This window comes from Mytilus californianus, unplaced genomic scaffold (genome assembly GCF_021869535.1).
Source record: "Mytilus californianus isolate M0D057914Y unplaced genomic scaffold, xbMytCali1.0.p SCAF_6, whole genome shotgun sequence".
NCBI classification, from domain to species: Eukaryota; Metazoa; Mollusca; class Bivalvia; order Mytilida; family Mytilidae; genus Mytilus; species Mytilus californianus.
In genome coordinates, this window is record NW_026262712.1 from 3,428,050 (window position 1) to 3,442,296 (window position 14,247).

Here is a 14,247-nt window from a genome sequence, read left to right on the forward strand (position 1 = left end):
TAAAAAAATATCCAAAGTATTAGATACGTTGACGTATACGCATCGGGAGGTATATGCTAAAATAATTACCCTGGTCGAAAGTATTACTCAATGTACCATGTTTAATATTAGTGGGATAATTATTTGAGCATATTCCCTTAGATGCGTATACGTCAACGTATCGGATACTTTAGATACGTTCTAAATTGACCGACCTCTATTTGTGTGTGTTTTTATATAGCAATAAGTGGTTGTACATGACATTAAACACCCCAACACACTTCTTAATGGTTAACTTTTGTCATATTTATGTGTGTTTTTGTATAGCAATAAGCGGTTGTACATGACATTAAACACCCCAACACACTTCTTAATGGTTAACTTTTGTCATATTTGTGTGTGTTTTTGTATAGCAATAAGAGGTTGTACATGACATTAAACCCCCCTACACACTCCTTAATGGTTAACTTTTGTCATATTTGTGTGTGTTTTTATATAGCAATAAGTGGTTGTACACGACATTCAACATCCCTACACACTCCTTAATGGTTAACTTTTGTCATATTTGTGTGTGTTTTTGTAAAGCAATAATTTTTGCATAAACAAGTCTCCTCCCTTAAGTTAGATGTCTCTAAAGAGTAATCTCCCTTAATTCAAATCTCCTCCTTTAAGTAAAGTATAACTTATGGATGTCTCTAAAGAGTTGTCTCCCTTAATTCAGGTCTCATCCCTTAAGTAAAGTAGAACTTATGAATGTCTCTAAAGAGTTGTCTCTCTTAATTCATGTCTCCTCCCTTAAGTAAAGTCTAACTTATGGATGTCTCTAAAGATTTATCTCGCTTAATTCAGGTACACTCCCCTAAGTAAAGTATAACATATGAATGTCTCTAAAGAATTGTCTCCCTCAGTTCAGGTTTCCTCCCTTAAGTAAAGTATAAGGGAGGAGACGTGAACTGAGGGACATAACTCTTTAGAGACATCCATAAGTTAGACTTTACTTAAGAGAGGAGACATGAATTAAGGGAGACAACTCTTTAGAGACACTTATGGATGTCTCTAAAGAGTTGTCTCGCTTAATTCAGGTCTCCTGCCTTAAGTAAAGTCTAACTTATGGATGTCTCTGAGGAGGTATCTTCCTTAATTCAGGTGTTCTCCCTTAAATAAAGTCTAACTTATGGATGTCTCTAAAGAGTTGTCTCGCTTAATTCAGGTCTCCTTCCTTAAGTAAAGTCTAACTTATGGATGTCTCTAAAGAGGTATCTCCCTTAATGCAGGTCTCCTTCCTTAAGTAAAGTCTAACTTATGGATGTCTCTAAAGAGGTATCTCCCTTAATTCAGGTCTCCTTCCTTAAGTAAAGTCTAACTTATGGATGTCTCTGAGGAGGTATCTCCCTTAATTCGGGTGTTCTCCCTTAAATAAAGTCTCGCTTAATTCAGGTTTTCTCCCTCAATAAAGTCTAACTTATGGATGTCTCTAAAGAGTTATCGCTCTGAATTCAAGGCTCCTCCCTTAAATAAAGTCTAACTTATGGATCTCTCTAAAGAGTTATCTCCCTTAATTCAGGTCTCATCTATTAAGTTAAGTTTAACTTATGGATGTCTCTAAAGAGTTGTCTCCCTTAATTCAGGTCTCCTCCCCTCAGTAAAGTCTAACTTATGGATGTCTCTAAAGAGTTATCTGCTTTATTTCAGGTCTCCTCCCTTAAATAAAGTGTAACTTATTGATGTCTCTAAAGAGTTGTCTGCCTTAATTCAGGTCTCCTCCTTTAAATAAAGTATAAATTATGGATGTCTCTAAAGAGTTATCTCCCTTAATTCAGGTCTCATCTATTAAGTTAATTATAAGTTATTGATGTCTCTAAAGAGTTATGTCCCTCAGTTTAGGTCACCTCCCTTAAGTAAAGTTTAACTTACGGATGTCTCTAAAGAGTTGTCTCTCTTAATTCAGGTCTTCTCCCATCAGTAAAGTCTAACTTATGGATGTCTCTAAAGAGTTGTCTCCCTTAATTCAGGTCTTCTCCCCTCAGTAAAGTCTAACTTATAGATGTCTCTAAACAGTTATGTCCCTCAGTTCAGGTCTCCTCCCTTAAGTAAAGTGTAACTTATGGATGTCTCTAAAGAGTTATCTCCCTTAATTCAGGTCTCCTCCCTTCAGTTTAGAGTTATAACTTATGGATGTTTCTAAAGATTTATCTCGCTTAATTCAGGTACACTCCCCTAAGTAAAGTCTAACTTATGAATGTCTCTAATAACGTTAATACACCTTTTGTACTTACTTAAACTATAAACGAATACCCGATGAATTTCGTAATTAGCTAGTAGATTAACCTTCCACCAGTTGTAAGTCTTAGGTTTGGGTGATGCACATTGTCCAAAATTTTCCCAGTAATTTCCATTATTAGCTCTAGAAGAATACGTTCCATGGTCTGAAGCTTCTGCAGACATTGAGCTAGGCTTCCCTTTTGCAATGTTAACAAAATCTGAAATTCAACATTACTTTATTTATTGAAAAGCCCTTTAGTCAATATGGGCCAATGGCCTAAACAAAACCAACCATGAACAAACACATCACAAATACATATAAATCATGCATTCATATAAATTTTCTTTTGGGTTTAAATTACTTATAACGAGCTTCATCATTTTTCTTCAAATTTAAATTTGGGTCGAGTATCATATAAAATTCCCTCTTTCCTTTTGTTATTAATTGTATGTAAACACAGACAGCTGTCTCTGAAAAAAAATGTACCATATACTTTAATTATACTTTAACTAGAAAATACCCGCGAAATATACTTTGGTTCATAATTTAAAGATATATAGTTTTGGTGTAAGGCGATATTAAGATCTTAAATCTTTTTGAAGCGTGTCACAGACGAAATACCACCACTCAATATGACACCCAAAAGAATAGTCTTCCCATCAGAAACTATTGGCGTTTGTGATCTAATCATAGGATATGTCATTGTAATACCCTGGATGCATTGCACTGATCAAAATAATATGTGTTTATAAATACCTTTAATTGGTGACATATAGATTGAAAACTGACTGGGATTTTTTACAAAAAATATCCTAACCCGTATTTGGTAAAAAAAAAAAAATCTGTCTAGCACTTCTAGCAGTTTTGCCAATCCCCCAAAACATTTTGGAAATAAATTTTGTGTACTGAACACATAGGGAAAACATTGAATGATAAGAAAATCCAGGTGCGCATGACCATCCCAGCCCCATCCCTCGGAAAATCAAATGGTCCGTGCCTAATACAGGATGTGAACGTGAAGTCATTATACCAACCCTCTATTGGGTGAATTCTTTGGTGCTTCTAAATGTGGAAGAGTATAGAAACAAACCAAATAAAAACAATGACAAAATTACAACATTAAAGGACCGCAATTTTTGTGTGGTCGAATAAAATAATGAGTTCTGGGATTTTCCCTTTATTCACCAATGAGTAATGATATTTGTGTGTGGTAAAAAGCGCATGGTCTGGATAAAACAGACATAGGAAACTATTTGGATTTGTTAATTTTGCATATATGCAGTAATATTAACATATTGCCCAGGATCTTGTGCCGGGGCCCACGGGGAGGGGGTTTGGGTATCACTTCCTATATAAAGGTATATATATATATATATATATATATATATATAGAGTCTATAAGAATCTACCAACTAGTAAACTTAATAGGTATTGGATCATCAAAATTGACAATACTACACAAACAGGGAAAATTATATGAGTCTATATGTATATATACAGCCGGAATGGGTCACTTTTTCAACTTGTCAAAAATTTTTGCTAATATATTTCGCAACATGCTCCGCTCCGTTGAACAATATATTTTGCAACCCTAATATTAAATCCTGGATCCGCACCTGATTGAATCCGTCAAAAATTACTGCTGTTATTGCATAGAATAGAAACGAACCAAATAAAAACAATGACAATATTATAACATTAAAAGACCGCAATTTTTGTGTGGTCGTATAAAATAATGAGTTCTGGGATATTCCCTTTTTTCACCAATGAGTAATACATGAGTTCTGGGATATTCCCTTCCCAGCAGGCACAAAACGTTGTATCAACGTTGATCCAATGTCAGACTTCAACGTTGTCACAACGTTGAAACTTGGGTTAGATTTGAAAGTTGTAATGACGTTGAAATCCTGACGTTGAATCAACGTTGCAGTTTCAACGTTATATTGACGCTGATAACATGTTGAAATCGGGTCCAGTGAGGTTAAAATCAGGTCTGGGTTAGGTTGAAATCAGGTCGGGTTTAGGTTGAAATCAGGTCGAATTAGGTTGAAATCAGGTCAATTGTAGGTTGGTTGAAGATTGGTAAAGTGATGGTTCTCAGGTGTAAATTAATCCTTATTGGCACGTGTTCAGATATAATAAGATATCTGAATTATGAAATAACTCACTTTTTTATTTCAAGTTAGAACATCCATCAATAGCTCTTTTCTCAAGAGACAACTCCAAAAAGAGCATAGTAGACAATCACAATCAAACCCGAAGAGGAGAAACAGTTAGAATATCAAGATTTTATTTGAAACCAAGTATTTCAATATTAACAAAGCTCTCTTTTGTAGCACATCAATTTCTCAAACAAAGGAACACATGCATCAACTTACTACAGCACATTGTTTTGTTCTGGTTGATTAAGTTTTCCAACTTATCCAAAATCATGTAAATGAAGCAAGTTTGACACAGTGACACAAAATGCCTCCTTTGTTTAATGTGAATACATAGCAGGACCATTTAAAAATAACTTCGCATTCTAAGTTTTTGTTATCCAATATTTAGTTCTATTTTGTGTCTTTTTTTCATTTTTATTGATATCTTGTCAATCTCAATTGTAACTTTTTGTGGGTATACCGGATATGTGTTTTTTACATTTATCTTTAAGGCTTTTGGAACAAACCATTATAATACATCACCAAGCTGTTTACTCATTCAATCATTATCTATACACCCGATACAATTAAGTAAACCAAACAAAAAGATGAAGAACATCAAATAATGTATTTCTTAATTTCACTTCCTTTTTTTACTAGCAACTATGTTAATTATAGAAATAAAAAAAAAAGAGGTTTTTAAAATGAAAAATTTATTTTGTTTTAAAGATCTATTCTTTTGGCCAAGCAACTCATTCTGCCCTCTTCACACTTCAAATGTCTTGAACACTGCTAAGATATTTTGGATTCTGTTGTCTCTTTGTGGCAGTCTAGAACAGCGTCTGAAGGCCTGGAAGAGAAAGAACATAAATTTGAATTACATAATAAAAGTTGTGTACTAAAGCCGGAAATATTATCAAATTCTACCAATAACAAAAAAAAATATTTAAATCATAGAAGGCAACATGTCCATTTGAAACTATTGTCCCAGCTTGCATCAATAACAAGTCAAAGCATGAATTCTAACCAGATCTGTGTTTTGTAATAACCATAATGTTCAGATACAGTTGAAACTGTCAAAGACGACTGATATTTTTCGAAAATATCAAAAAGACCAAAACAGTATTTTAGAGTAGACCATTTCTATGTGGTATCGAGTTGTATTTGAACGAATTGGCTAGTATTCGATGACCACCTCCCCCTTTTCTGATATGACTGATTCTGTACATCATAACATGCCTAGATATTTTAATGTTAGTTCGCTGATTGGATATTATATGCAAACAAATCATTAAACTGTAATGACACGAAAATGAATCAGATTCAGTAAGATGAGACCTTGTCATAATTTCTGTGAACGTAAACATGCAAACAAATAATTTGTTCATTTGAATGTGTTTGTTTATTTTATGATTCTTTGTTAATCTAACTGTAAAATATACTTACGCTAACATCAAGAGGTTTACACAGAAAGGTCTTCTCTTGTCTGTATATTCTTTAGACACAGTTGTTCACTATTTGTTTATCAGTATGGTGCGATAATTTGTCGAGGATAATTTTCAAAATTTTCAAAACGGATGTTGAATGGAGGTGCGCGTGCTAGCGTGCGCATCCGAAAGAAAATTTTCAGAACTCAACTTAAAATACCGCGAAAATTTAAAAACTACTCAATTATTATACTGAAAACATGGTACATCGATGATATTTTAAGATCGTTTATATATGTTTAATATTAAACGGTAAAAATAATTAAAATAAATATATCAAAAAATTTCTCTTATATATTTAAATGAAAGAAAGCAACTTAAAAATCGATTTGATTTAAAAATTTAAATAACAAAATATATCATATTCATATAGATATACATATGATTAAAATAGCATGAACAGGTTTTGAGATCTTCCCCAAAAAATAGAGAATCATCAAACACAAATTACTGAATAATGGTTTTGAATTGGTTTATTTAAAGATACTTAAAAAATAAACACAACTTGAAAAAAAATTAAATGGAAAAAGCTGTGTTATTTGTGAAGTCTACTGACCCCTTGTTCTTGCACAAAACAACAGTCCGGTCCCCCCCCCCTTTTTTGTGGGAAAAATTTGGTTGATTATAAAGGGATCATGGAAGCATGACAGCAGGAAGCCCCCTCTGAGCTCATGCTTATGACAGTCAGTGGACCCCCTTATAAGTATGATGAAAAGTTCTGGATTAGCCACTGATTATCCAATCGTGTATAATACTGAACTGCCCCTTGTCCTATCTGCTCATCAAATATATCTGTACACCTCAATTTTGACAATTAGATTTTTCTGTCGCGAATGACAGACGTTAACCCAAAGTTGAACCAACGTTGTTGTTTAAACGTTGATTTTAACGACGTAAAACAAAACGTTGTAACAAAGTTGTAAAGTCAACGTTGAATACCATGACGTTAGATTAACGTTGAAATTTCATTCAAATTTCAACGTTGTTACAACGTCAAGTGCCCACTGGGTGATTTCACCAATGAGTGATACAGCCGGAATGGGTCACTTTTTCAAATTGTCAAATAATTTTTGCTAATATATTTCGCAACATGCTCCGCTCCGCAGAACAGTATTTTTTGCATTGTTGAATTGATGCGGTTTCCCCCGGAAGGAAAAGCTTTTGACGTATAAAAATCTGTTGTTAAATTGCTGAGAGCGTCAAGAGAATGTGTATCACAAAGTGTTTCAGTGTAAGGTCAATATTTACCGTATCTGCTACGAAATCAAATTTAATTTTGCCGGGCAGACGTGCAATGACAGGAAATGATGACGGCACGTAAATTTCAGAGCCGAACGTCGTGAAGGACGGTCGATCCGAACTGGCTTTTTTCCGATTTTAACCCCCAAATACCCCCAAAAAGATCTTGAAATGAATACATAATAAACCACGCTCGTCATTACCCCTTTGTGGTATAAAACAATATTCGTGGATTTTATATGAAAGAACAAAACGCGACACCCAATTTCAACTCTATTCATTTAGTAATATAGATATGTAGTTAAAAAAATTCAGAAACAAGTGCCTGTTGTTTGGTCTCAGTTCTTCATTGGTCAAAATTCAATTATGACGTTAAAGAGAGGCGAAAGATTCCAAAGGGACATTCAAACTCATAAGTCGAAAATAAACTGACATTGCTATGGCTAAAAAAGAAAAGACAAACAGACCAACACAAATCGTACAACAAACACAACATGGAAAACTAAAGACTGAGCGAAATGAACCCCGCCAAAAACTGGGGGTGATCTCAGGTGCACCGAAAGGGTAAAAGATACTGCTTAAATTTTCTTGCTTTAATCTGGATTTCCTATTCTGACGTCATGAAAAAGTAAACCATATTTGATGACGTCAAGAACACATCTTTTTGCAGATCATTGAAAAGAAAGAAAAATGTTTGTCTGCATATCGTCTAAAAATAATTAGAGAAACAGATTCCACCACCGTATCTCGTTCTAAACTCTTGAAAGATAAATTCCAATTACTTAAAAAAAAACAAAGAAAATCAGATTATATCTCCGATTATCATGTTATACGACATTTCTCGACAATAAAGTTATTATAGATAATGCATCTTTTAAGTTTTTCTTGTCGTATAACACACCGAGGATTGCTAATCACAAAAGAAAAGAATATCTCATTTGACCGATCAAATTAAAGTGGGATATTCTTTTCTATTGTGATTAGATATAACCACGCCCAACGGCTCAAATATAAGGTGGAATATGGCAAGCCGTTCTCGTCAAAACTATGTTTAAACCATTTTTTCGAAAAAATTACACACTGAGAATTTAAAAAAAAAATCACACTGAGATTTAAGAACCTTAAATAACACACTGATAAATTGAAATTACACTCTGAGAAATCGAAATTACACACTGAGATTTTATAATTACACACTGAGATTTAAAAATATGAAAAACACACACTGAGAATTTAAAATTACACACTGAGATTTTAAACAGACACACTGAGATGAAATAAATTGAAAAACACACACTGAGAATTATTAATTTCACGATGAGATTTCAAAAATACACACTGAGATTAATATGCAAATTACTAATGAATATTCTTGAGATGAATAATTCAACAGATTAATATCTTGGTCTCCCGAACTCTTGTCATTATAATGAAATGCGGTTCCTACAGCCAACATTCGTAATAAATTTCAAGACTTAACAATTTTTTTTGCTAACTCGTATTCATAAGTTTGTTTGCCTATAATTCAGATTATTACTAACAGTATATCGGGATTTTTGCTTAAAACTGTTTAAGCATGGTCCCTTTTCAAAAGTCTTTCAACTGTTACCCTGATTTCGCAAGGTAATTTTTTACGTATATATGCTACAATAGGCACTTGGGGAAAAAATCACTGCATTGTTTGTATTTTTTGCAGATTATTCCAATGTTTTCACTAAATTTTAATAAAGTTTTTCACCATTTGGTTATATTTTGTAATGAGAGTAAGTGGGTATTTTTCTTGTTCTATTGGTCTTTAATAACGTAGTTTTTCTATACGTTATATTTTTAATGTTTTTTATAAAACATTTAGCGCCAAATTGAAGGACTAAAGAGTTCTGTCCCCTAGTTGTTTTAAGCTTGTAATAGATTCAGATTAATTATGCTAATTAGATATGTGCGCATAAAAAGTGCGCACAAATCTCAGTGTGTAATTTTAAATTCTCAGTGTGTAATTTCAAATTCTCAGTGTGTGTTTTTCATTTATTTCATCTCAGTGTGTCTTTTGGAAATCTCATTGTGTAATTTTCAATTCTCAGTGTGTGTTTTTAATTTTTTGTAATCTCAGTTCGTTTTTATGAAATCTCAGTGTGTAAATTTTAATTCTCAGTGTGTGTTTTTAGGTTTTTTAATCTCAGTGTGTTTTTTTTTTTAATTCTCAGTGTGTAAATTTTTCGAAAAATGGTTTAAACATAGTTTTGACGAGAACGGCTTGCCATAGTGGAATGATAATAATTACTCTAGATATAAACGTTAGTAATCACTGTCCAGTTACATTTAAAAATGTTGCTGTAAATGCATGAAGCAAGAAATAAATGAACTGTTATAATACGGTGAATAAAAAATACTAGTGACTAGGAAAGTACAATGCTATGGGTGTTTTTTTTTTCTCTTTCTCTTGGTTCATGACATTTTTACCACAGAAAAGTAGATTATTTTTTACAATTTTATATGAATTATTCAAAAAAAAGTTTTTATCCTTTTGTCTGGTAATAGTTTTCTTTTTTTAATTAAGAATCAGGATAACATATAATACTACCTCCTCCTCATTAATTAAATTACGTGACTAGATATAGGAAGATGTGGTATGAGTGCCAATGAGACAATCCAAGTCACAATTTATAAAAGTAAACCATTATAGGTTAAAGTACGGTCTTCAACATGGAGCCTTAGCTCACACCGGACAGTAAGCTATAAAGGGCCCCAAAAAATTACTTGTGTAAAACCATTCAAACGTGAAAACCAACGGTCTAATCTATATAAAAAAAAACAAAAACGAGAAACACTTATGAACCACATCAACAAACGACAACTACTGAACATCAGATTCCTGACTTAGGACAGGTGCAAACAACTGCAGCGAGTTAAACGTTTTAATGGTATTAAACCTTCTCCCTTATCTGAAACAATAGTGTAACATCACAACATAGAAAGACACACTATAAAGTATCAATTGGAATGGCTTAACTCAATCAAAAGACGTAGTGACACAAATGAACATACACTGAACGAATAAATTTAATCTATGATACAATGTAAATACAAAGTTAATAAAAATAAGGGATGAATAATTAAAGTAAAAGTATCATACCGCTGTGAAATGCTAAACAATTTCAAAAAAACATCAACTTTGAAAAAAAATTACGCCATTTGCAATATCAAAATTATACACAGGTAAATGAAAATAATTTTGTTGTTTAGTATACTTCTACTTCTGTCTGTATAACCTTCCGTTAAAGAACACCAAGAAATGTCTTGTATAGCAATAAAACTATTCTAAAACTTGGTACATGTGGGGTGAATATCAACAATAAAACTATAAAAGGAGAAAGGAAATAATTTTGATGTTCAGGTGCATGGATTTCTAAATGATGCAGCAGTTACATGTGCTTCAAACAAGCCAAGATACAAGGCAAATTTAACCAAAATTTAATGTATGGTCTCCAGATATAAAGTTAGCCCTAGATGAGATGCGTAAATATTATGCGCAGTGGGTCAAGCAAGGAAAAATAAAGGACCCTGAAAATAATATATACTAACAAATACTGAGAACTAAAAAGGAATTTAGGCGACAGGTGCGAATTGAAAATGCTAAAGACAAAGATTGTGAGAAACAACGCATATATTGGAAACAAGAACAAAGGATGCAAAACTGTTCCATCATCTAGTAAAAGGCAATAGAAAGACCAGGGGTAATGCTATCATGGATTTGCATGTAGGAAACATATGTATGTGTAGTGAGCAAAATGTTATGGAAGGCTTCAAACTGCACTTTAGAAACTTTGCAACTCCAGAGGATTCTACAGTCTTAGAGAATAGACAATATCAACAGGAAGTAGAATATGAAACAGGATTAATTACAGAGATAGTGAAAGATAAGAATATACCACCGGCCACACTAGAAGAACTACAAAAGGCCATCAAATCAATTTATAAAGGAAAATCAGCTGATATCTATGGAATCACTGTCGAACATATACTACATGCAGGGAAAAATGTGGAATGGGTGTTATTGAACTTCATCAACATAATATCCAAAGAAGGCAAAGTACCAGGCATGCTAAAGGAGGGATTACTCACTCCTGTGTTTAAGAATAAAGGCGAGAAAAACATAGCAACTAATTACAGAGGAATCACTGTACTACCTGTGTTAAACAAAGTGATAGAAACAATCGTAAAAGTAAGAATCAACCCAGCAGTACTTGTAACCCATAATGTAAAGCAACGAGGATTTACGGCAGGCTCAGGACCAGCAAATGCAGCCTTACCGGTTGAAGAAATATACCGTGAAGCAGAAAATAACAATCATTGACAAGAGTATGAACTTGTACTGCTGGACGAAAAATCAGCCTTTGATGTAGTTATACATTCCCATCTCATGAAGCGACTCTATCATGCAGGAATCGATGATAAACACTGGATAATCATTAAGAGTATGCACAAAAATGCAACAAGTGCAGTTAAATAGAATGGCCAATTTTCTTAGCTATTTAATGTACTACAAGGAGTACGCCAGGGAGGGATCCTTAGTACCGACCTATACAAGCTTTACATCAATCCACTACTCAAAATGCTGGAAACATCAAATTTAGGATGTAGAATTGGAAATATACTCTGCAATACTAGCGCATGTGCAGATGATATCGCACTCATGAGCAAAAGGACAACTGATATGCAAGTACAAATCAATATGGTAAACACTTTTGCCGGCATGGAGGGATATAAACTACAGCCCAAAAAAGCGTGGCTATAAACATAAAAAATAAGCCAACAAGGAAAGAAACGCTACTGGAAGAATATACAATGAATGAAGCTACTATGCCAAATGTTGACTCAGCTATGCATTTAGGAATAATTAGAACCAACTCTATGAAGCAAAATATCATAGCAAATATTGAGGAGAATATAAAAGAAATCAAGGAGAAGTGCTTATGCTCTACTTGGAAGTGGCTTTTATGGTGAAAATGGACTGGATGTGGAAACAATAATACACCTGTATAAAATCTACATCTTGCCAGTGTTATTATATGGAATGGATCTATTAATACCACCATCTCTTAATCTGGAGAAGTTGGAAAAATTTCAAAAGAAACTGCTTAAACAACTAATGTCACTACCAACAAACACACTAGATCCCGCAATTAACATCTTGACGGGAATACTACCAGTTGAGGCACAAATACACTTAAAGGTAATGACCCTCTTCATAAATGTATGTACCCAACCCAATGAGATACAAGAAAAGCAGAACTATCACTAAGCCAACTGACATCTGGAGATAAGTATTGAGTTAAGTCGTGTGCTTTGTCACCCGCGAAAAACTGGATTTTAAGATAAGTTTAATCTCTCAAAAAGGTAAATCTATCTTGTACTGAAATATTAGAGTGAGATCATTGTCTTTCTAAAAAGGAACAAAGTGACTTACGTTTGTCAAAAATAACGGTTTAGCCTGTTTCTTGGCGACATGAGATTTTGCTTCATCTAGAAAAATGTTAGTTAAGTACCTTACAAGTATTATATTAAGGTGGTAGACTTAGGTTAAGGGAAATAACTCTTAAAATCATCAGTACGTTTGTGTCAACCATTTTCATAAATACATTTTAAGCTTCTAGGTTACATAGATTATTTTCAATCCGTTTCAGGCAAATGCTTAAAATACATTGATGAAACTTGACTTTTACAAACACATAACTGATTTAAAGAGTAATCTCCCTGAACCAAGGTCTACCACCTTAAGGTATATAGGAAAATTGTTTTTCAGAGACAGGATTATTTATGGTATATGTTTGTCTGTCACCGGTCTTATAGTGTCTCAATAACCACGAGTTTGGGAATAAAAATAATATACGTTTGGATGGATGTACATGTCAAAAAGACTGTATATCTTCTCTTGGTAATTTATCACGTCCCAATGAACATTGCCTTTATTGCTTTTATTGCTTTTTTTATCTTTATTTCACAAAGGGTATACGACTGTTTTGTGCTATTCTCATATCCCAAACGAGATCTCGCGAGAAGTGAATAACAATCATCCTTAGTCTAGTCGTGGATTTCGGTTTCTGCTTGGACTTAGGAGGTTTGTCACAGAAATCTTAGGCTTGTTACAGTGTACATTGTAATGTTGTATTATGGCTGTGTTGACAAAATGTTCCCTCCTACTCGCCTATATCCAAGTAGGTGCTACTCTCATTGGGACTCAGATTTCAATATGTAATCTTTGTCACTCACCTTGAGTGTAGTATCGCTTGGGATATTCTAATAATCACTGGATGAAATTTTAAAAAAAAAAGGATAGGAGTTTTGAGTAAAAAAAAAGGCAAGATGAGCCCCGCCCCTCTAAAAATCAAATGGTAGCTCTCTTAGTTAAGTATATATTCATTCATGTGTTAAATACTTTCGGTTATAAAAAAAATCGTTTCTATGACTTTGATGATCCGGATCAATATAATGGAACTTGATGCGACTGTCATACAAGTGAGAGGTTTAGCTAGCTATAAAACAAGGTTCAATCCACCATTTTCTACATAAGAAAATGCCTGTACCAAGTCAGCAATATGACAGTTGTTATCCATTCGTTTGATGTGTTTGTTTTTTTGATTTTGCCATTTGATTGGGGACTTTCCTTTTTGAATTTTCCTCGGAGTTCAGTATTTTTGTGATTTTACTTTTTATCGTAACATTTGGCTAGCGAAAATGAAGGGTTTTTTTTTTTTGGTTTATTTTGTGAAAACTTCTCATCAAACTGAAAGAAAAAAAAGCCACAAATAAAAATTGTAGGGTGCACCTGAAATAAATCTGGGGAGGGGTTGGGGGTATTGGAATATTTTCATAATGGACTATAAACAGTTACTTACCTCTTGGTTCACAAATTTGGTCTTTTGCATTAAAATATTTGATATGGTGCTCTGGACAAAAACATTTACCACCAGCACAAAAAAGAGAAGAATGACAAGGTGGAAGAGCATACCCACAACGATTTGAAAAACCTACAAAAAAACAATAAACTTTGAGTTTCAAAATGTATGGTCTCTTCATTGTATACGAGTAAAGTGCCAACAGACATCTTTACCGTAAAATGCATGCATAGAAGTTTCACGAA

At 33.5% G+C, this 14,247-nt stretch overlaps 1 long non-coding RNA gene across 1 annotated transcript; it reads right to left on the reverse strand.

Moving 5' to 3' along the window:
• Positions 1–5,076: 5,076 nt before the first annotated feature.
• On the reverse strand, positions 5,077–5,980 carry LOC127705645 (uncharacterized). Its single transcript, XR_007983925.1, has 2 exons — positions 5,830–5,980; positions 5,077–5,233 (listed from the first exon to the last, which is right to left on the reverse strand). It is a non-coding gene; the product is annotated as an uncharacterized LOC127705645 (long non-coding RNA).
• Positions 5,981–14,247: the final 8,267 nt, after the last annotated feature.